Below are 23,846 nucleotides of genomic sequence, written 5' to 3'. Positions count from 1 at the left end.
TTGGTAGGCCTTTTGTCCCTGTCGAATGCACACACTGAAAATACCACCATGACTCTGAATCTGAATAGGGTTTTTAGCTGCTCCCAAACTCCTGAGTTCAAGCAGCAGTAGATCAAGTCTGCACTATGTTTGGTCATTTGTAGGGACCCGAACAAAGGTTGGGATAAGCCAAATTGCATTGCACTTGTGAACCGTGCCTCAGTCTGAAGTATCCTTTATAGCGAGGGGGACCAAGAACAATTTTGTGTGAGCCTAAAAAAGAAGGGAAAACAAAGGGCACTTTCTGAAACATCTTAAAGTAGAGTAGTGAGGCGTGACATTCCCAGGGTGACGAGACACAAAAGCTGAGGTCATGGGGATGAAAAAGAGAATCAAACAGCCACTTTCACACGTCTGCCCTCCACTGCTGCACCCCCAAACACAATAGGAAACAAATGTTGTTAAAAGAGGATCGATGCCATTCATCCTAAAGCAGCGAATGATAGCCAAACAATATTGTCACACTGAATCAAGTTGAGATATGCTGCCACCCAGACCCATGGAGAGAAAAAAAACTCCCTGCTATTCAGGGAGCGATTAAGAGAAAATTAAAGTTGAGTGTGATGCTTATTACAAAAGCAAACATCAAAAATTTTAGTGGGGAGATTGACTCATAATATTTTGAAAATAAGCACCGCAGGTTATAATGATCCCAGTATTTACCTAAGTCATAAATAATTAGGGAATGTAGACGTACGCAGTCTTTCGACCCTAAAAGTCGATTTAGGGTTAATTGTCATGGAAATTTCTCTTATATGATACCAGCTCCACAAAAGTCAAAGGTGCATCACTCTGAGCAGTGGCTTTACCAACTTTAACTTTTAATAACTTGCACAGAGCACCCAGGCTGCTGTCTCTCATATGAAGCCGCAACTCCACGCGATATAGATTTAAAAAGAACTAAATTACATTTCCTAGAGGCGTCAATTGTATTCCTAATACAAACATTTAATCTCATGCAAAAGATGCAAAAGATTAGACCAAAGCAACATTCAATGATAAAGGGTTTTTTTCCCTTCTCTTTTTTCAGTTGCAGTTATTTCACCCGCGCTTTCCATTTTTATCACGCATGATTATCACGACGAGGCCTATAGATTCAAAGTGACTCGCCGTCTCGCGGTCCTTGTGTTAAGCACGCGCTTCGCTGGAGACAGGCAGGTAACCCGGCGTGTACTGTAATTCTCCAACCAATAGGCATATGCCTCTAATTAAGTCCGTGGTGATTTCAGCCCCCAGAGATGTTTTACGGTGCAATTAAGGACGCGCTGATGATAAGGTATGAATATTCAGTAGAATGACAATTAATTAGGCTGGCAGATGAAGGGCTCTGATAAAATTCTCCTCAATGGCGGACAAATGTAGCCTTTGAGCAGACACATTCACTCTACTTAAAGGCCATCTTCACATGCTGCCCTCTTGAACATGAAATATTGACCACTAAAGTAATTCAGTCACATGTGAAAGCCTATTCTCTCTTATCCTCACGAATTTTAAATCCTAAACTCAAGACAGATAATGACCTCTTTTTTTTTATCGGTCCATATAATAACTTAAATATTTTATTTATTTTGCCAAAGACCGGGATTGCTGTCAAACTCATTAGCTGTTTCTGGATGACATCAGAGGGAGTACCTGGAAGAAGACCTCAGGGCATTTACAACATATGCTCGGATTATGCTTAATGGTCTAATTACATAAATTAGGCATTCATTATACGGCACATCATCTGTAACAGATATCTCAATTGTACATAGGCGGGGACATCTAATTCAATTTGCACGCGATTGTTTTCATGCAATTAAAAACCGAAACATGGAAAAGGTGAGAGCAAATAGCGCACTGCTTTATTAAAAACAAATAAAGACAATAAAAAGACACATAAAGGTCCTTGCACAAATAATCCGTGGGATTTTACACAAGAGGGCGCGCACTCTCTTACACTGGCCACTGGCTTTTTTTTTTTTTTTTTTTTTTTTTTTTAATCATTGGTTATGTTTTTAACACAATACTAAAGTGAGAGGTAGTTTCCTTCTGTGGCCATCAGATGGGGACAGGCTCTGAAGTATAAACCATTAGTTTCCCCATGTTATTCTGTTAAATGGCAGCTTGTGAAATATGCTGTCTCATACAATCAATTCTGCCACATGTAAACCATAGGCTGCATTAAAATGGATGATACATGACGTCACGTTTTGGCTGACCTTGATGTACCCAAAAATTCATTCACTTTTTTTTTTTTTTTTTTTTTTTTGGTTATGGGCTTTAAAATACTGATCTATAATTAAAGAAAGAGTATATTATTGATTAGTGTATGCAGCTAATCATGATAAACTAAATAAGTACTTTTTTTTGCATGTAATTGCAATATTAGGATTAGCAGTCAGTCTATTTTTTATGTGTATTTTGCAAATATCAAAATATAGGTTAAATGGTCAGAGCATTATGTTATTTGTAAAGTTTATTTCTGTTGTAGTCGTTTTGGAAAATGAAAGTATGAAATAATGAAGCAGCCCTTCGTCATCTATCTATCTCCGTGCAATTGTGTGTACGTGTGTGTGTGTGTGTGTGTGTGTGTGTGTGTGGTGTGTTGTAAGGAAGGGTGGGTGGGTGGGGTTCCCAGTTCATTGACTCCATATGGTGAGAAACAGCAGGACTGATGACTGTACTACCTGAGGTCCATGTTTGTGCCGTCAGCTGCAACCAAAACAGAGGCCCCTGACCCCCCTGCATAATTTATTACAGACAAGACAGTGCAGCTCACTCTCATTTCATCATTTAGCTTAGGAGATGACTCCATAACACAAATCATGCTATAAAATTACACATAATCTTCAGCCTCTGACAGATGTAAGAAGAAGAAAAAAAGTCTGCCATTGCAAAATGAGAGACAAGAAGTCACACCAAAGATGATAAGAGAGAGAGAAAATGTAAATGGGAGGGAAGAAAAGAGAATAACAATATGAAATCGAATCAATTTCCACAGCGATCGTGAAGAAAAAAAATGCAGAAACTCCCACTATCACACCATATATTATGCGGAAGTAGATTCATATCAACAATTATCATGGAAAGTTTTGGATCTATATCGTTGAAAATGACAGAATAATGTAATATTGAGCGATGTGAGATCATAATATATTAACAACAAATTCAATAGAGGAGTGAATTTTTGCAGTGATGAGAAAGATAAAAGGCCTATTATGCACACACAAAAAAAATCCTGTATGAATTAGCATCGTGCAATCACCTTTCACAGAGGATAAAATGAGAAGGCAGGCTTTGAGGTGGATAATCGTGGGTCTGTGCAGCTCCACAGTGAGGAAGGGATCAGAGAATAAAGTAATGCCACGGAAGGGATACCAACTTTAACAGGAGAGGCCTTTTAAACTCACTAACTCACATCCCCTTCATTCCCTGCCTAATTTGCCACTAATGGAGAAAAAAAAAATCTGTGGATAGGTGAACAAGTTAGTAAGACAGTGACCACCCTCATCCCCCATCTCTACACACACAAAACACACCAACAAATACACTCATACACTGTGCATTATATTACTCTTCAGTGAAGCAAAGTGGATCTTTGTGTTTGTTAACATTTAAGTGAAATCACAATCTCTCAATTTTGGACTTGAACCTCCAAACCAATTGTCCTTTGCTCTTTGTGTTTTTCAACTTCTTCATTGGAAAAGTGTCTAAGCTGTTGCTATGCCACGTCTCAAACGCATGTTTTTTTTATGCTGTGGTTTGTTAAGGCCTGACTGTTTTCCATGAATAAATTACACTTTAGAATAGGGAGCGTCGAGGAGCTTTACTGTAACGTCTGGGCTGAAACCGGGGGAGCTGACATCGTCGTTTCATGGACAAGTGCTCGGCGGCTCCACCAACATGCATCTCCTCTGGGGTTGATGTATAAGGAAGATATCAAACTGAGGCAAATCCTTTTTTATTATGGGCTTGCGTGGTTGGAAAGCACAGTCCTTTGTGTGGCTCCTGCTCATCCAGACCTTGGCAGTGATCTGAACACACTTAACCAACTGGGACCAACTGAGGGGCATTTTGTTCTGTCTTTCATCTAATACATGAGGGAAATGCTTGGTCTCCAAGGATAGGTAACGTATCCAAAGACCAGAACAACACAATACACAATAACAATACAGGAGGGTTTACAGCATCCATAAACAAAAACACACCGCTGGTGCTGGGAACAACCGAAGGGAAGGTATCAAAATAACAAAAAGTTGGCAAAACAAAACACAAGTCTGGACTCACACTTGTCTGAGCAAAAGTTAGGAAAATTTGGACACTTGACTTTGAAGAAAATTTGATCTTATATCTCTAAGATGCCTCTTTTGTTAGAGACAGAGAGTCCATCCAGGAGGGGAAGAGTTGGTCTTGGCCTCACTTGCTATTTGCATTATCCAGACAACAATAACCACGTATTTTCAACCTTGGTTCTGCACAAGAGAGTAACACAATGACCAATCAGCAACTTCCACTTATACTGATATACTGTAATTGGGGCACGATATGCACTGTTGTGAGATTAAGATTTGCATTGTTAGGCATAAACAAGTCTCACAGTAAATCACCAAGACCCTTAAAGAGCAATACAAACAAGCAGCGTTGCATGGCATACTTTGCACTGCTCCTTTATGGTTGACCAGCTCAGTGTGCCTCCTGCTGAAAGGTAATATGCATGACACATTTCCAGGCACTGATTCATTTGTTTAGTAATAGGGGAGCTAACCTGTGCTGAAAACATGGGTGCACTAAGGAAAACATAAAGGTCCTGTTAATCCACAGCTAATCAAAAGGGCACAGGAAACAACCCTGCGGAAGGATTTTGTCATATTAATTAAAGCAAGACTGGAATTATTGTGTGTCTATAAAAGCATGCTTATAAGGCAGGGCACCGTGCCGACTCAACATCATTATTCTACAAGATTGCTGTGACACTGCCAGTGTGAGGATGCAACCCCTAGCTGGCAGCCAAGGACCTTGGGATTCGTGGCTAATATTTGGGAGGAAATAATGTATTTGTGTGTCTGAAATCCTGTTGATTAAGTGTTCTTCAAGCAATATTGTGGCTGGAATATGAGAGGATTTATTTCTGAAGGGTAGTAGTGACAGAGCTGATGAACTGTGATGTTGATTACTAGACCCTTGAGGGTCTACACTTGAAAATAATGTTGTTGACTCTGACCTGTTCAGGAACAAGTACTTCAGACTTGACAAACCATTTGCATTATAGATGAGAAATATACTCAGCCTGCATACACATGAAAGACTGAAACTCTACATTGTACAATGCTTTTATTTTTCGACAATAAAAAGAATAAAAATAAATAAAAGAATGCAATTGCGTATCTACCAGAGAGTCTAATTTTTTGAGGTTGAAGCTGGTGTATTTCACTGATGGAAAAGCACAAGTATAAGAATTGTATGAAATGTCAAGTACTGCTGGATATTAGAGAAAAAAGTCATTGTCAGTCTAAGCTACTGCAGGCAGAGAGAGAATTAAAAGCCTTATCAAATAGGGAAATGTCCAATTCCCCTGCCTAAACCCAAGCTATTACAATCCCAAATAATTAACTTTCAATAGCCAGTTGTCTTGACAACTAAGATACAGAAAACCTCCATGCAGAACAATTTTGATCAAAAACATCCTTGTTTCATAATAAAGAGACAAGGCTTGCAGAGGTTCATCTACCCTGTTATTTCAGAGTCTTCTCAAAGACTTGCACCTGATATCACCTGTCTGATGATGCAGATGAAGTGCTTTGTAGTTCAGTCTTATCATGTTTTAATGGGTATTTTGTTGTGCAGTAGATCTCTGATAGGTTGTTGTGTAGAGTATTTACCGGACCTTCCTGGGAAGTTATACCAGAGCCTGGCGGTCATCAAGAAATCCTATGAGACCCTTAAATGATGCAGTGATGGGAGCAGCTCATCTGACTTATTTTCTTGATGGATGACACCTATCCCTACAAATTTTCCTTTTGAAAATACAGAAATGCCCAGTCTTGATGCAAACACTGTACACAACAACCACAGTCTGCATGTTCTGCAGCTTTCCACTGTTTCTTAAATTCTTAACCCAACTTTGCCTTAACTAGTCTGAACTATGGATCTCATGTTATTAACTGCATATGTCCATGTTAAAAACTCTGAATATAGCTCATGTTGAATTGTCACAAAACACAGTAATGACTCCTCATGATGGACAAGTGACGCACTTCTGATTTTTAAACCAGTTTCAATGAAAATATTGGCAAGATTTCTGTGTTTTCATTAATTACGAAGTTTGATTTTTAGTTTAAACTTTTGTACAAACACATTCTGGGAATATGGAAAAAGTCTTCTTAATAATCAGAGTTATGAGTCCTGCCTTGCAGAGAGGGCCTGTTGTTCATAAAGTTTCTCTTGTTTCAGTGAAACTGCTGGAAGTCAGTTCTAGTTTTCATTCCTCCCAAATCAAGACTGTCATTCACTCATTACTGTGTGTATGTTCCTATATCCCATTGACAGATTTCAACAGGCACTAAACCAACCCGGGTAATATGGTCTAATAAAATGGTACCAATAAAAAGCATTTAATCTTGAGTGTCAACGTGATTAATTGTGCACTAAAATCCATGTGAGCCCTTCTAGTCATTGGGGCAGTGAAAAGGCCTTTTGCATTTCAGCATAACTGACACCAGAGCAAGCAGTTATGTGAGCCTACCCATGCAATGGTACGAATATCAAATTAATAATTAGTCATGTAATTTCTCCTCAGGAATTACTATGCCTCAAACTGGTGGCTGAATTTAATTATTAGCCGGCTTTTTGTTTCCATGTCCCTCTCATTACTGTCAGGATTGATGTAACGTAAACTTCATTAAAAATTAAAGCAAGAGTCTTAATTACGAGGCTACAATGACTGAAGTTAGAATTAGCCAACTCAGTGATGTGCAAATGAGAGCATTATTTAAGAAACATGCTGGAAGTAGTTATGCTAATTTGAAGAGTTCACAGTAGCAGACCTTTTCACTTGCAGTTGCATATTCATTAAACACACTATGCAAATTTAATGTAGCAGTCTTAGTAATGCCTTGTTAATTTATTCAGATTTATTGAGTACGACTTGTAAAAAGTACCAATTTAATTACCCTATCTCCTTGGAAGGTAGGGGATATGGCCAAGGTTTTAAACTGTGTAAATCAGGATTAGTGTGGTTTGATGGAGAAAAAGGGAATGAAAGGACACTGCTGTTAATAGCCATGCTTGAAAGACATATTGATTTACTTAAGACATGATCCAAGTAAAAATCTCTAAAGTGCACTCAGCCAGCCAAAAACTAAGTAAAGATGGGTAGGATATGTACTGATACAGTTGTGTTATGGATAGTTTACTCCATGTCCAGTGTGAAATGTTTCTGCAGGGTCCAAGGAGACCAAAAAATATTACACATGTGAAGTATCAGCTGCCTTCCTCCTCAAGGTGGGTTTGCTGCTTTTAAATTAGATGCAATGCAAAATTTAGGAGCTTCACAAATGCTTTACTCTAATGTGGCACTTGTGAGGGTAATTTTATAGCTGCAGTGCTCATTTACTGCACAACATAACACATGGTGGGATTTAGTGCGAGTTAAAGCATTTTGGAAACATCAAACATGCTTTCCTTGATAAGACATTTATAGAGCCCAGTCACAACAGGCTCATGAAATGAGTCATGAGACAAGTAAAAGTGAACAACCGGCTTCATGACGCACTTATGTCACTTTTTGGTGACATGGTGACAGATTTACAGTGCTGGAAATACCGCAAACATATTTTACACAAGAAGAGGTGTGAGCTGATTTTATTCAGCACATTGTAAAGTGACTATGTGTCTGGAAAATTGCAGACAGAGTGAACACAGAGTGAATGAGTGAAAATATTCAAGCACTTGATGACTTGATTTAAAGTTACAATTTGTACATGTTTCAAAGATTGCATTGGAGTAAAAAAAAAAAAAAAAAAATGACTGTATCTACATTTTTGTACTAAGGGATGTATAAAGTAGTTTATGAGTTAGGAACTACAGCCACCAGGTGGTGTTAAATAAGGAAGTCAACTAGACACTGGTCATGTGATGCCACACTGCAGTGAGTGCAGCAGTGGCTGGCAGTTCTCACACAAACAGAGCAATGCATCACCAGTGTGGAAATTAAAGACAAAGACAATGACACTGTTACCTCCAAATGATAAATTTCCACTCTTCAGTTCCATTAATGTATGAGTATCACCCATAACCACCTAAAATGGACCTGATAGCCAACAACTTTGGACAGTCAAAAAACAAAAGCACCGGCAACGGTTTAAATGAACTGCCTGTTTTATCAGAAAACTCTGCCAGCAGATTGCAGATCATCGATTTATCACTAAAATTGTTCAACAAGATTATCAGACATTTCTTGGACTACAGGATGTTATGGTGACCCAGGCTGCTGACCTTTCCAAACTGCTGAGCACCATCTTGTAATACAAAAGCCCTCAGAAGAAAAACTTCCCAAGACGAAAGCCAAGAATGTGTCACTTTCAGATGATCTGTGGACATCCACGTATAGACCTGCAATCTCTTAATTATAGTGACGAGCAGTGTGCACAGCATCATTCCAGGCAGACACACTGCTGTCAGCAATGCTGTGTGATTATCTGAAACAATCAGCGATTGAGCAATGGTTTTGCTCTGCACAGTTCATAAAAAAACATCAATAATTTTGAACTGCAACTAACCCTCAATTAACCCTCTCAGTTTGGCCTTGGTTGCATCATTTGGTAACACACTGGTTTTCCTGTATATAACAAAGCAAGGAGGACTGATTCAGTGATGTGCATTGTAGGCCACACACTCAGACTGGAGAGTGATTTATGCGAGCTTTGTCAGACCTTAGGAGCTTTTTCTTTTCTTGCGCCGCCAAAAGCAACATAGTTTTACCTACAGGAGATTTGGGAGGACGTAGAGAGCAGGTAAATTCTCCCACCACAGATGGCATCATTTTTTCCAGCAAGATTGGAAAGAAGAATCTTGGAAACCTATCTTGTCTGTAAAGTGATTTTAATTGACATCTTGTAAATACAAAGGAAAACTATGTAGATTCAGGCTGTAGGTTTTAATAATATTTAGAAACATATTTCCAGTTAGACCAAAATGACAACAAAGACAATTCCAGTCCTATTTTAACTTCAATTGCAGCTTCATTGTTCACCTTGACCCCAGTCACTCCCATTCATGTTTGAAAAGGTAGCTTTGTCTAAGTCACCAAAACACATTTTGTACATACTTATGAGCAGATGACATGATGATATTTGACGACATGAGCATGAACAGTTCAGCAACTTTCAGTATCATCTGCTGTGTATTAATATGATATGTTTTGCTGTGTTTACATCATGAAAAGATTGTTTCAAAGTTACTTTTATCCATAGGCTGCAATTGACAATATGTTAGTAAGTTGTTATGTCTCAATGAGCCAGATGCAGCAAGTGATGCAAAATCAAAGTTATTATTATTTGTGTTGGTATCCATGATTTGCTCTTATTTTGTTAGTGCCCACTACTTTCTGGGATTCACCAATACTTTCCTACTTTTACTTTTCTGTCAGGAAAGAGAAAATTACAAGTGGTCAAGTGCAGTCTTACCAAGATAAGAAACAATGTCCTCATTGTCACAGTTCACAAATCGGTTGTCCAACACATGGAAACATACATTTTAAAACTGAAGAACATTAAAAAAAATGCATTAAATGAATATCAGTGCATAATCACATTTAGATTATTTTATGTGTTTCGATAATTATAACGATTAGATTATTAAACTAACAATATCTGAATGCAGACATTTGAATGCTCAGCAAAAAACGTTTAGATTTCAGTTTAGTTCAGTTCCGCTCAAAACTTTATTGTCCAAAGAAGAGAAATTGGACTTGGCTCAACACAAACCACACAATTACACTCAACCCTGGTCTCAGCTGCTTCCTACAGCCGTGTTGCTCGGTGGTATCTGACTCTGATGTAGTGTTTACAGGGCGTTATGTTATGCCAACAACAAATGCTCAGACACACGCCTCCAGTTTACAGACAGGTGGGATTCATTGTTCAGCACACCTGGGTAAGAGCCAGTTTGGAGAGTTACGAACATTTGGTGCATCTGGAGTTGACTTTTCTCATTTTTCCTCTTAACAGAAAAAATTGAGAAAATACAAGAGAATTTTATGAGAAAGTTGCCACATCTGGCACTTTGTATCTATTGGTCAGTTATTTTTGCTGGCATTGTTTTCCAGCAACCACCTACAACACTACAGCAACCACATAGTGATCATGAGGTTCGTCTAATATAACTGATGTCAGACCAGCAGTCATTCTGCATATTCTTCAGTCACTTGACTTACTTTGAGTAATTTTATTTACACAGATAAATTGCATGTTTTTTTGTTTTTCTTTTGGTAATGTATATCGCCCTAAAAACCAATAACTAGCAGTTGGATTTTAGGTTTATGTCTGAAGGTTGGACCATTGTTGTTGTTGTTGTTGTCATGATAGGGACTTTTATTTTGGAATTCACTTCACAACACAAATTCATAATGAAGCTGTTACATTTCTGTATATTTATTAATGTATCATTGATTATATCATTAGCCTGTTGAATGCTGAATTTTTACACGGCACCAGTGGATTTGAGGACTGAGAGAAAAGAGATTCCTCATTTGTCAGCCATGTCAATACATGCAAATTGCTGGCCCAGTGAAAGGACACCATTAACAAACAACACAGCAATAAACATTTGCAGCTGAGAGCAATTTTACTGCACTGGAATGAATCCAAGTACAAAGACCCACTGGACAAAGAGAGGGTGTTAACTAATAATCACTGCACAAATCTGGCTGAGGCCTGTTTAATATCATAAACATAAATTGTCAAGAAATAGGCTTTGATCTGGCTATTAACAAACAAAAAAGTCCAAACAGGTTAAAATAGATACACATTTAAAATGATCCAGTACTCCATGCAGCCAAATAATCTTGTTAGTTACATGTGGTCAATTGTCAGTGACTGTATGTTAGTCTTGTGGGACAGCTGAAAGACCGATTTGGAGAAAAATATCCTTTGGGGGGTTATGGGGGAAAGAGGCCCAGTAATTCTGCTGGGTAAAAACAACCTGGGGACATGCACTGTGGGCCACACAGCACTGACCATGGCAGAGCAGGGCTGACTGACTGCACTACCCCAGGAGATAATTACACAGACCGGGTGTCTATTGCTAGTCTCTGTTCATCACTCCCTGCGGTCCCCTGGAGTCCCTACGGGGGGTAAAGGGGGGTGGGGTGGGCCACTTTACAAGCCGACGGGCCAATCCTGGAATTACCTTCCACCTCTTTGCTGAATGGAAATTAAATGTTTATGTGTCTGTCTCAGTCATGCAAACCAAGAGACAAAAATATGAAACCTGCTAAAACTCAGCATGCACAATTAAGCCGCTCGGGGGTCATATTTATTTTGAAATCAAGGAAAAGTCCCAACTTGTTTTCTTTGATTACAATCTCCATAAATTATAAAAAGCACTCACAAGAAGCAAATGCAAGTGTGCACATAGTATAAACTACTGATGTGTGTAGGCGTTAGCACTGCACCACAAACACCTCTGAGTTGATTACATAAATATTGCCTTACTCCATTATTTATGTGTTATTAATTAAAAAACATTTTACTTGAAAAGGAAAATATTTGTAAGTAGAAACACAGGACTTTTGTTTAATATATAGAGGCATTCTTTAGTAGCATAAACATACATATTATCATCCTGCATGCTGGGGGTCAAAATGACCCCAAATAAAGTTTGATGTCCCTTAAAACAAAAATAAATGTTGTTTTTTCAGCACAGGGCTTTCTGAGTTTTTCTAAAGCCAGTAACAAGTAACAACAACAGATAATGCTGCAAGAGGAAAAGGTTATATCTGTGCTACTGGTATTGTTTTGATATGCACACACATGTAGCCGTGCATATGCAGATATACTAGAGAAAGTACACGCGTAAACACATAAACACTGTGTTAGACCCTTTGGTGATCTCAGAGGTTGTTTGCAGAGTACGGTATGCGCACTCATGTGAGAATGCATACTTGCAAAAGATTCATTGCTTTGATCTATTTGTTACCTGCAGTATCAACACAAGGATGCAGTTAGTGAGTGGACACCTCTGCCAGTGTTTAACAATTATACATCCATTGAATATACACCACATGACAAAATTCATATCACTTTGGAGCTGCAAACATAATCTCCTTTTTTATTTTTATTATTATTATTATTTTTTTTGGCTATTGATGAAAATTGCTGCTTCAACTGCCATTCCAAAAAACCTGGGAAGTGATTGGCTGGGCTCAGGCTGTTCCCACAATTCTCATGCTCATCAAACCATTCACTGATTCACGGCACTGTCATCCTAGAAGCCACCACTCCCATCATGCTTTGCTAATGGGTTATGGTATGGGTACCCAGAATGAGTCTGTATTTACTTATGTTAACTCTACCCTCTGGCCTTAAACCATGTCAGGAAAATGCATCACACTGGCCTTCAGAGTGCCTTAATAGTATCTTGACTCAGAAGTTCAAATAGCCAATGTCATCTGCTCATTTTGTAGGTTTTGTGAATAACAGCAAATGAAAAAAAAAAAAAAAAAAGACCTAAGATATCAGTAGTATGCCTCAAAGGAGAGGTTAACTCCTGTGCACAAGAGGGAAAAAAATGATGGGGCAAACAAAAGTATGATCACTGAAAAAAATTATGCACTGTGCTTTCACTCATTCAAGTAGCTGTATCAGCTGTAACCTAACAGATCCACTGCTGTAACACACAAGCTTGGCTTCAAGTTGTAATTTTATGAGCTCCCGGCCAAGTGCAAATAAGATTTACATCCTTCTGCATTTTTCAGATGATTGGACTGTCAACATGAACATTAAGCAAAAGCATTGTATATGTGTTCAAGCCACTAAAACACTCCACTAAAAACTGAATATATTTTGATGTCTTAAATAATTAAATAATAAAGTATGCCTAAAATGTCAAGTATACCAATAAGCAAATTTAGATGTGGTATTGGTCCTATTATGTATTGAAACTCACTGAAATTTGAGCCACTGCTGAGAATCATAATGCACACACACACACACACATGCACGCACACACATGCATGCATACACATACAGGTTACGTTTATATAAGCAGGGAAGAATTACAGAGTTATATTTAAAACTTTGACTTTTATAATATTGTTGTGCATCATCCTCTCTTTATGAGCATATTTTCAGGACAATAAGGCAACCGAAGCACATCATAATTTTGAGCTTTCCAGTAAAATGTTAATAAACACTGATATGACTACATTTACTGGTGTTGTTGTTCATATTTTCTGCCATCCGTAGAGCTGATTTCAAGATTAAAATGCTGATTGTATTCTTCCCTTTTTGAGCATCAAACTGGTAGATGACTTAATATCCATGCTTTATCATCTTGAGGGCAATCATTTCCATTTTTCTCACTCGGAGTGACAGATGTGAACCATCCCATTGACCATAATTAATCTGTGTTTAAGATGAACAGCCCACATAGTAGTGCAGCCATAGCCCAGGGTCTGAGGGCCCATGTCACAGTGCTATCTGTCTGGCCCCAGCATCTCAGTGTAATTATCCCATTGCCATGAATAATGGGACAAAGGGGATCAGAGTGATGCTTTGATAGAGATGAGATTAGTTTAATCAAGTTCATTGCCTGGGCTAGGCCACTGAATCTCATCATCTTTCGTCTCAAATCACCAGACCCTCACCCCGCCCGCCAAAGCTCCCTTTATGCCTGCCACATTAGGCAGAAAAATTTATGACATCGTTAGTTTTAAGTGCTACCTCTGTTAGGACAATGCATACTTAAACCAGAACCCTTTGTGGCGAAAGGACTCGTATTAATCCAGACAGAAGCAGGCATCTTGAATCTGTGAGCAATTTTCATATCATGATATAGTCTTGAGGCACTTACACAGCAATGAAAAACACTAAATATATTTAAACAAATCAAAATAATTGTATTGTCCTATACGAGTCCCTGGAGTATGCCTATGATAATATATCATACTTTGGTATAAAATTCAGTATTTTGCTCTTTATCGCAGGTGTCTCATACATTGTAGCAACTATAACCTTGGTCAAATAATTTAACTCAGCATCACAATCAGATCCATTATAAAGAAAAACTGTTGGTTTTGAACAGTTTAGGCACCTCTCATTAGAAAGTCAAACATGGGATTCATCACTGTAATGTCTTTCCCCCCTGAGGCAGAAATTCATGTAAAATAGAAAGAACATCACAGAGTGCACCATGTTTACAGACAACAAATCATGTTTGTCAAAACTGACAAACCCAGCGTGAGACAAAAGGCGGTGGACTCCTAGTGCTCTTGACTGGGAGAAATCCATAAACACATGTTCCCTGCAGCACGCCATCACTCTCCGTAGCCGGCCTGACGTCAGAGGACAGGGCTTCGCCTGTCCACTGAGTACACCAACTTTGCAAACAAAGCCCCAAGTCCAGCCTCTCGGAAGTCCCGACTTTGACTTTCTCCTAGCTTCGTGTCAACACTCCGCTCTGCAACCCCCTACACACGTGTACAGAAAAAAATACCACTGTTACAGCACAATTTGGGAGCCATTCATCAAATAAGACATAGGATTAATTAAGCCTGAGGACTGAATTAGCCTCCCTCTTCACTCATCAAGGTGTACCCTTGGCCCAGGGTTGGAGTTGGGGGGTGGGGGCTCCATGCCTGTGGAGACGGGTGTGGGGGCAGGGAATACATCGACTAGCATGTGTTTAGCACACGGAACATTCATGCTGGGACAAAAAAAAATTAAAATCCCTTTATCCCCAATTTACATATGATGTATGACAATTAAAAAAGTCCAGAGGGGAAAGCTATCTCAGTGCTGTTCATTACATATTAGCTTTATAGCATTATATTTACCAAGGACAGGAAAAAGTTGGCAAAAGATTGAATGAATCCAATCGTACACTTTCTCAAACAAAACTTCTATGTTGGCGGGTATCCAAAACAATAGGACCCGCCTCTCTTCCATATGCATTTGTTGCTCATTTTGCTGTTAAAAACATCAGCAGCTGTGTTCATTGATTATTTTAGATCAAGCCATTATAAAATCTGATACATCACCATGGTATGCAGCCGAATAGGGTCTCTGTGTGATTTGTAATATTACCATTTCACTTTCAACATATGCGGCACAGCCTTTACACACTCTTTGTATTGAAATGTTTTGCTTGTTGTAATGGCTTTGTGCTATCTGTAAAGAATCCCCTCCCCTGTGTATATACAGAGGTATGACACACATAACGTTCATACCATGTAATGAGTTCATTAGTCCATAGCATCCTGTCCCTCACTGGAGAGGGTCACGCTTTTGATGAATGGACTGTGTAGCTTGTAGCTTCAGGCTAGGATTCAGCACCTCAAGAGGCAGAGAGGACCTCACTCTGGATGGAGCTAAGAAAAAGAAGACAGAAAGGAGGAAATGAGGGAGAGAGAGTGAGACAGAGAGAGAAAGAGAGAGAGATGAATTTGGATTACCCAGGAGTTCTGTCTCCCCTGAGTCCTGTATCTGAGAGACATTAGGAATCTAATGTGCTATTATTCTCCATCACCCCCTAAGCCTAAAACATCTGTCCTTGGGGTGTCTCCAGTAATAGACAAGGGCTTTCGGACCCTTCACTAAGACAAGACAGCAGCAGCTACAAGGGCCCTCGACGTCCCGCCGACTTAATCTGCAAGTACTTCCACAAAATTGACATTGCCTAGAGAGTAAAGCAATCAGCAGAAACAGTGTTACAGAGCATTTATATTTGAGCTGTGCTTCCAAAGACAGCAAAACTTGACCTTTAGGAAACCTAGCAAAGAATTACACTTCTTTCTACTATTCCCCCACCTTTTTTACTTCAAAAAGTATTTGCTTTGTTATATGAGTCTCTTCAAGGTTATCAGTAGGTAACTTAATTCACAGCATGCATGCAATATACATAGGTCGTGCTGTATTTCATGTTGCCTGCCATATGTTAATATGCATTATCAAGGTTTTTGTAGTGGCTGCTGATTATTTCCCCATTGCTTCCACATTTGCAAAATGGGAAATTTTTGGAAGTAGGCTACATGTCCTTTGCAGGTAATAATTATGTCGTCTGTGTTGAGGATGCAATGCATCGGTTGCAAAGAATACATTTATCATCTTTTTTGTTTTGTTTTTAATAAAAACTCTTTGTACTTTGTAAAAGAAAGGTGCTATAGAAAGTTCTTTGTTTTGTTTTATTATCCAGATGACTCTTCCTTCATAATCAACTGTAAAAAAAAAAAAAAAAAAAAAAAAAAAAATGGAATCAAGGTATCTACAACGTGTATCTATGGGAGCACCAGTAAAATCTTGTTGCTGCTACACATCTTCCCTCCCCTCATCTGGCTTTATGACAGCTCAGTTTGCAGCCTGTGTATATTTCTGTTTTATACCCATAACTACAAATTAAATCAAAGCATGCTGCATGAACTGTACTTCCAAGAGTTATTTGAATTCAACGGGGGAAACTAGTTTTCTGCATCAAAGCACAAAATGCCAGGAAATATGAAAATGCCAGGATCTAAGGTCATAATATTGAGAGTGATTCAGCATTACAAAGATATACGTAGATAAAAAATATAGATTTTCACCAAAACATTTAAAAGTTAAATTCTCTGTTTTCAGTGTCATATCTTTGATCCAGTAATATTTATCATTTTATATTTCTGAGGTAATTTACATGATTTTATGAACTTTTGATATTTTAAAAATTTAGCTACATAGACACTAAAGCCTTGAGTGAATAACTTTCTTATACATTTTAGCACAACACCTGCAAAATCTGAGAAATTCATTTTCACAGATGGGATTCTCTTTCTTTTTTATGTGAGCTCACAGCATTAGAGGATAATTGTCATATGAACAAAAATGCAATATTCATGATACTAATTTTTAACATGAAAGACCCATTAATGCAGGCATAGTATTTGATGTTGGATTTTTACTAAGTGAATTAAATCCAGTCAAAGAGCAGAAATATTTGTCTTAAAGGCTTTCAGCCCCCCAGGCTCTAATTATAAATACATCTGCTTAAATAGAAAATAATACATCTTGGTCCATTAATAATTGATGAGATGGAGGGGGAAAAAATACTATGGATGCAAATCATTTACATAGCCATGGATTTAACAGAGATAACGTCTCATCATTACGCAGTACTGCATAGCAACAATTCTGCTATGAGACGTGTAGGTGTCCCAGAAGAGCCGTCACTCAGGATAGTGGGAATCATGCAACCTGTTTAAATAGGAAGTTTCTCCCTTAAAGAGACGGGATATGCCGAACAGATGGCCAAACCTGTGTCTTTCACTACTGTTTCTGTTGAGCAATTAAAAGTTTCTGGCTGTTTTTCTCCCTTCCCCCCCAAGTACAGATTGCAAACATGACAAGAGGTCAAATATCTGCAAGGGAAAAACGAGTGGAACAACTGTTCCATCGAGCTGCCTTGGCCTCAGCTGGTGTGCAAGCGGACAAGTATTCACCTGAACGAGGAGTGGTAATCACCCCACACCAAAGTGAATAATTAGTGTAATAATTACCAGGCTTAAAATGAATCTGTGTGCTGCCCTCTCTCACAATGCCATCAAGAATAACAGGTGTTGAAAGTGCCTGGAAGGGACAGAGATTAAAGATTATTTCGTTATCCTGGGTCTCCTTCAGGCACAACTGTCTTGTGTTTTATCCTGTCATCCACAGCCGGGGTCGTGTGGGGGCTCATTTTCTTCTGGCTTGGCAGTTTTGGGAGCTGGGCATTTGACAGAGAGTGAATGTTGTTTAATCTGGGAGTGTGAGCTGTCCTTGAGCTTCCTGGACACTCCATGTCCACATAACCTCCAGCTACATGGAGTTAGGTTCTAGCACTAATGGTTATTATTAGCTACCACATTTTGCACACTTTTACACCATTTTTTTTTCTTTTTCTTTTTTTTTTTTTGGAAATTGAGAACATTTTCTAGTTATTCTGAAACAACACATTTTGTGCACATTTATATACTGTAAACAAATGTTAAGAAATATCAAAATAAAATAAATAATTAACATGGCATGAGTGATGACACACTGATGATATGGATGTATGATGATGTCAGTGTGACCACATTCACACGAGTTTATGCCACCTCCATTAAAAAATTAAACTCTTTTTTCAGCGAAGATAAGACCCCGTAACAAATTAAAGTTGCTTTGACACAGACTATACTGAAAGCGGTGGACGACACTTTGATTTCCGTGGCAGCCTATAGGCTGTATGTATAGGCAGTATGTATTCTCTGTTTTGACTTAAGCAATGAAGCAATTGAGCCTTGGGGTGTTTGTTCTTGTAGGAATTACTTAAAGACTTGTCAAGATGCCACAACTACTCCTTTGGTTCCCAGGCTCTTTCTCTGTTTGTTATTCACACTTCTTGTGTGTTTTTGAAATTACTACAGCAGATGTAACAGATCTTAGATGCAGCAATTCTAAATATTTGCATTTTGCAAAGTGTATTTTGTATCATAAATTGCTGCTGAAATTTTATAATAGTATTTCCGACAGCAAGGTATCAAAATGGTCCGTATATTTCAAGTATCTCTGTAGCTTATAGCCGAGAGCCATAATATCATGATATTTTTGTTCTGCACAAAAGGATCCGGCCATATAAACAGCTATTTGTATGGAATTCCACAGCGTTTCCATTCAGCCAGGAGTAGAATATGTGAATGTCTATGCAAAATCAAGATGAATGTGGGGTTGAAACAGACATTGGTTGATTATAGTATCAGTATGACATGCTGCACTTTATCTTTCACTGTGCCCTGTTGTCTTATAATGCTGTATCATTAGTTTCACTGACAATGATTTAGCAGTCAGCCTCCTACCCCATTGACCTGTGCTGTGTTTAAATGTAACCTTCTTTTAGTCCCGGCCATCATTTGTCACCTCTGAGCTGTCAAATACACACAAATTGGACACAAGCCACCATGGCCAGTGACAGGGGGACACAGAGGGGCTGGGATGCAGAAGCGGGGCGATCAGCTGCATCTATTACATTTACATGGTCTGGGAAGGTTAGCAAGTTGTTCCTGAAAGATTACCACCTCTAATTTCTTTGGGGAGGATGGGACCTTGGTTCTGCTGCCAAGCCTGCTTTTCAGGTCAGGGCCCCCTGAATGTTAACTAAGACCCAGGAGCAGGTCAGCAAGCAGGCCAAGGGACCAGAGGAAACACTGCCCCCTGCTCTTACACTGGCGGCCAGCAACTCGTGCAGAAAGTTGCCATCCATCTTTGGCACAATGCTAATGATCCATTCTGGGAGAGGTCTGTGGTTAGGAAGGCTATCCAGGTAGCTCTCCGCTGGTGCCTCCCTGCTGCTAAGTGCAGCACCGACTCTGAAATCTATGCCAGCAAAAAGACAGGCCCACTTACCAAAAAGTCTCCAGTATTCCTTCAAGACAAGGCAGATCTGTTTGATGTCCTCGCAGCTCCCCTTCAGCCCTCTGTCTTCTCAAAGCTATGCTGCAAGACAAATCTCAAGAAAGTCTCGCGTAATGCCACAAAGGGTGCCTTTTGCCTTCATTTTTCTTTCCTAACTTTCACTTTGATCTAAATAATTCAACACTTTCAACTCCATCTAGGGCTGGAACGAGTAACACAAGTATTACAGCCCCAACTAGTGCTTCTGCAACTCCGCCCTGTTGTGGCTCTAAATAATGCTTTGAGTCTATATCCAGTCATTTTCTTTATTTGGTGTGGCCAAACATTAAAATATATAGAGGAGGCAATTTTAAAATAACATAAAATATTATTTCACTTGCATCTGTTGGTACATTCTGACATAAAATATCATATCATATCATAAACCTATACTGACATGAACCCATATTGACATAAAAGACCCTAATGATAGACATATATATTGGTATAATGTGTAATATACAGCTCATATAAAATGCATATAGTGCGGTTCAAAACTACAACCAACCAACTTTTTTTTGGGGGGGGGTCAAATTGTATTGCACTTAAATGTAGCATATATAGCATATTCTATAGTACTTGTGATAAATAGGGGACCCCAAAGCATTACTTTCCCAGCATTAGCTCCACCCCTGGAGCACAGTTTATAATACATCTTCTATGTTTGATAAAGGTAATACGATCTCATTCGTCATGAGTACAGTTATGTCATTACAAAACACAAAAGTAAAGAAGACAATAGACTGTCTTACTCATGAGCAATGCAACCTATGTCATTTTATCTAATTTGGTTTACAATGAAATGGCCAATTAAAAATAACTGCATTACTTTGCTAATAAAGCAGACAGACTGACTCGGGGGAACATTTCATTGGCAGTTAATTATGCACTCTGGTATCCTCAGATGTTCTGAGCAAACGTACAGTGAGACCATAAAGCGGTTTCATTTCATATTTGCATAATACAAAGAGCACCATGTGTTTTGATGCTCAGCATGTCTAGAAAGCTGGTGTTATTTTTTATCTGAGGAGATGCCTTGGAACTACCTAATAACTTAACAGATTCAACATCCTGTGAGACAGAGAAGAAAATCAGCATGAAACTTTTGATTTGATTTAATTTGATTTCCAAAACATGAAAATAATCATATACTTATGTTACTGATAAACCTCAAGAATCTAAAAAATTCAGTGTATGATTAACAGACACCATCAGGGCTTTCCATTCAAAGCTGTTTTTTATTTGTTTGGGGTTTTTTTTCCACCAATGGCAAATTCTAACTATGTACAGAAATTCATACTTTTCTTTTAAATAAATAAATAAATAAATAAATAAATAACAAATGCATGATATGACTTTGAAATCTTTGAACTGAGTGTTTTTTCTTTCTTTCTTTTACCGGTCTTGTACATTTAGTTGAGTTGTGCTGTAAATCCCTCTGTCTTCATGCCTTTCTGTGGTAAATGATGCTTGAAAAGCACGGAGATCGCTCACTGTTAACCATATGGTCTTATGCAAAAGGTCACCAACATTTCTAAGGGTTAATATCATACGTCCAAACATAGACAAGTGGGACCAATGTATATTAATGACAGTCTGTAATCCCACGTGCAAAGAGGACCAGGTGATAGTGAATCAGGATTCTCTCCTGAGATGATAGTGAATTTATTTCAGCGTTTTATGCTCCTGTCATCTCACTTTATTCTAATCACCCAACTAATGTGACAAAATTAATAAACCAGCATTCAACCATATATAAAATATTTTAAACAGATTGACCAATGAATACTCAGCCTTTTTTCAAACTTGGCTTGCTGTTTGTGAGTGATCAATCAGATAACCTCTCATGTCACATGACTGAAATGAACCATCCTATTTCATGAAGTTTGAATATGTAAACTCCACAGTTGTAAAAGGGTAACATTAATATGTGATTTTTTTCTCTCTTAGGTATGTATTTCCACTTTGTTTTGTCGACATTCTGGTTTTCTCTTTACATTGACAGTGAGCAGGATCAGTCTCCCCTCAGCCAAAATAAGAAATATTGGCTTTTAACAGCCACATAAAAGCGCAAGGATGCTTAAGGCCATTCCAACATTGTGTAAAAGCCTATAGGGATTTATACAGAGTGTAGTTTCTCGTAAATCTGCACTACGTACCAAAACAACTATCACTTTATGTTAGAATTAGCAAATAGTTATTATTTCCATGACATAAAAAAGGTCCACGCCAACATGCTCTAAAATAATAAAATATTGAAACATCTATGAAACATAAATGTGAATTCTTGCTACATCTGTCTCTTGCTAATTGAGTTGCTACCAAGAATGTTAGGACTCTGGAGAATAATTTGTCAGTGCAAAACATCGAATGGACCAATTTATTGCTTGCTGCAGGCTGTAGAGTTCCAACAGTCTTTGATCAACCTTTTTAGGTCAGTATCTCTCGAAATGCAGAGAGGAGTATTACATAGAAGAGAAAATATTTCATCTTTTTAAAAGACAAGGAAAAGAATTTTGTAGTCACATTGTTTGGCTGTAGTTGTGAATAAATTCTTTATAGGGCCAGAAACCGAGGCAGAGTGGGGAAAATTGCAGCTTCTGTACAAGATATTTACTGTTTTGTGTGGATGATTACTTAAACATTTATCATAAAAAAGTGACAGAGAGAGTAATTATAAGTTTTGCTTCTTCCCATCACTCAGTGTCCTCATGCTCACTGTAAATGAAGATCAGTGCACTGACAGGCTGATTCTTCAAGGTTGGAGAATCTTTGATTTGAAGGCTTCTTGACGTTCTCACTGTGGCTCTACAACAGTGAAGTTGTTTTGGTGTTCAGTGTTGTATCAAACTGTTATTTTTGCCTTACATAAAGTGAGAAATCTTAATAGAGTTGTGGTTAGTGTGCCGGCCTTTTAAACAAGTGTCCTCAGTACATATTCCAAGTGCAATCACTGGATTAAAGCATGTTTTCCTTTTTTCCCTTTGCTTCAGAATTAATGTTAACACAAAAAAGAAATACAGCCACATGGCCTGCATTATACTGACCTGGCACATTTGCCCCATAAGATGAACACAATGAGCTAATTTGAATGGCATCTTCGGACCATAGACTGAAGTTTATCAATAAAAACAACATATATGATGTTAAATCTCTGTCTTGAAGGCAGTGTGAGGACTGAGGAGGCATAAACTGACTGACCCATCCCACTGAGTGGCAGTAATTTCCCAACACAGATGCACTTAAAGCTGCACCACTGAATTTGGAAGTTGGTGGCCTCAAACGGCAGCAGGAGGTAAATTTGAATATTGAGGACTGCAGCACCCAGAAGTGATGAGACATGATAACAGTCAACTGCACACTTGTCAAAACTAAATTTCTTCTTCTTAGAGGCAAGCTGGGAGTGAAGTTGGTGAAGAAAATCTCCTGTGAAGAGAAAAGTGTTTTTTTCAGCAGACTCTTTTGGTGAGTCAAGCTTTCTCTGGATATCTGAAACTTAAAAACATGCTCATTCATTCTGCTATTTTATTAGTGAATTCTACCATTTTCCTCCGTCTGACTCGTGTCTGTTGTTCCCCTCCCTGACACTCCTTGCTCCTGTCTATGTTTTAGTACCAAGCACCTTACATGTATTCATTGGAATCGCTTCACTGGAATGTTTTTTTGGCCATTGTAACCGCTCACAGCCGTGGTTCACCCTGCAGGTGCCGAAAATTCATAGAGTTAGGAAGTTAGGAAGATCTGTGCTCTGTTATTACACTACTGATACTTGGAATGGGTTTCAAAAACAAGATGACCTCATTACCACTGAGACAGTCCCAAGGTTTAATTGCTGATTTTATTGACTGTAACAGTTACTGATTTTAACTTTTTTAATTGTATTTATTGTTTTGTCTTACAATTTGTTTTATAATCAGTTCCTGACTTTTACCTTTTAATATTGTTCATATATATATATATATATATATATATATATATATATATATATATATATATAAACTGGACTCAAAGAAATTGAACCTAAAAATTCTATGGGTCTTTACAACCATGTCACTGATAAAAACAAAAAGCAAGATGCCAAAAAGCATTTTTTCAAGGGTTCAAGCCCCATGTTGGCAAGCATCCACTGACATACCCTTAAGCAAACTCTTTAAAAAAAGGTCTGTGCCA

The sequence above is a fragment of the Myripristis murdjan genome, chromosome 6 (genome assembly GCF_902150065.1).
Source record: "Myripristis murdjan chromosome 6, fMyrMur1.1, whole genome shotgun sequence".
NCBI classification, from domain to species: domain Eukaryota; kingdom Metazoa; phylum Chordata; class Actinopteri; order Holocentriformes; family Holocentridae; genus Myripristis; species Myripristis murdjan.
Note: the sequence above shows the minus strand (reverse complement) of the source record.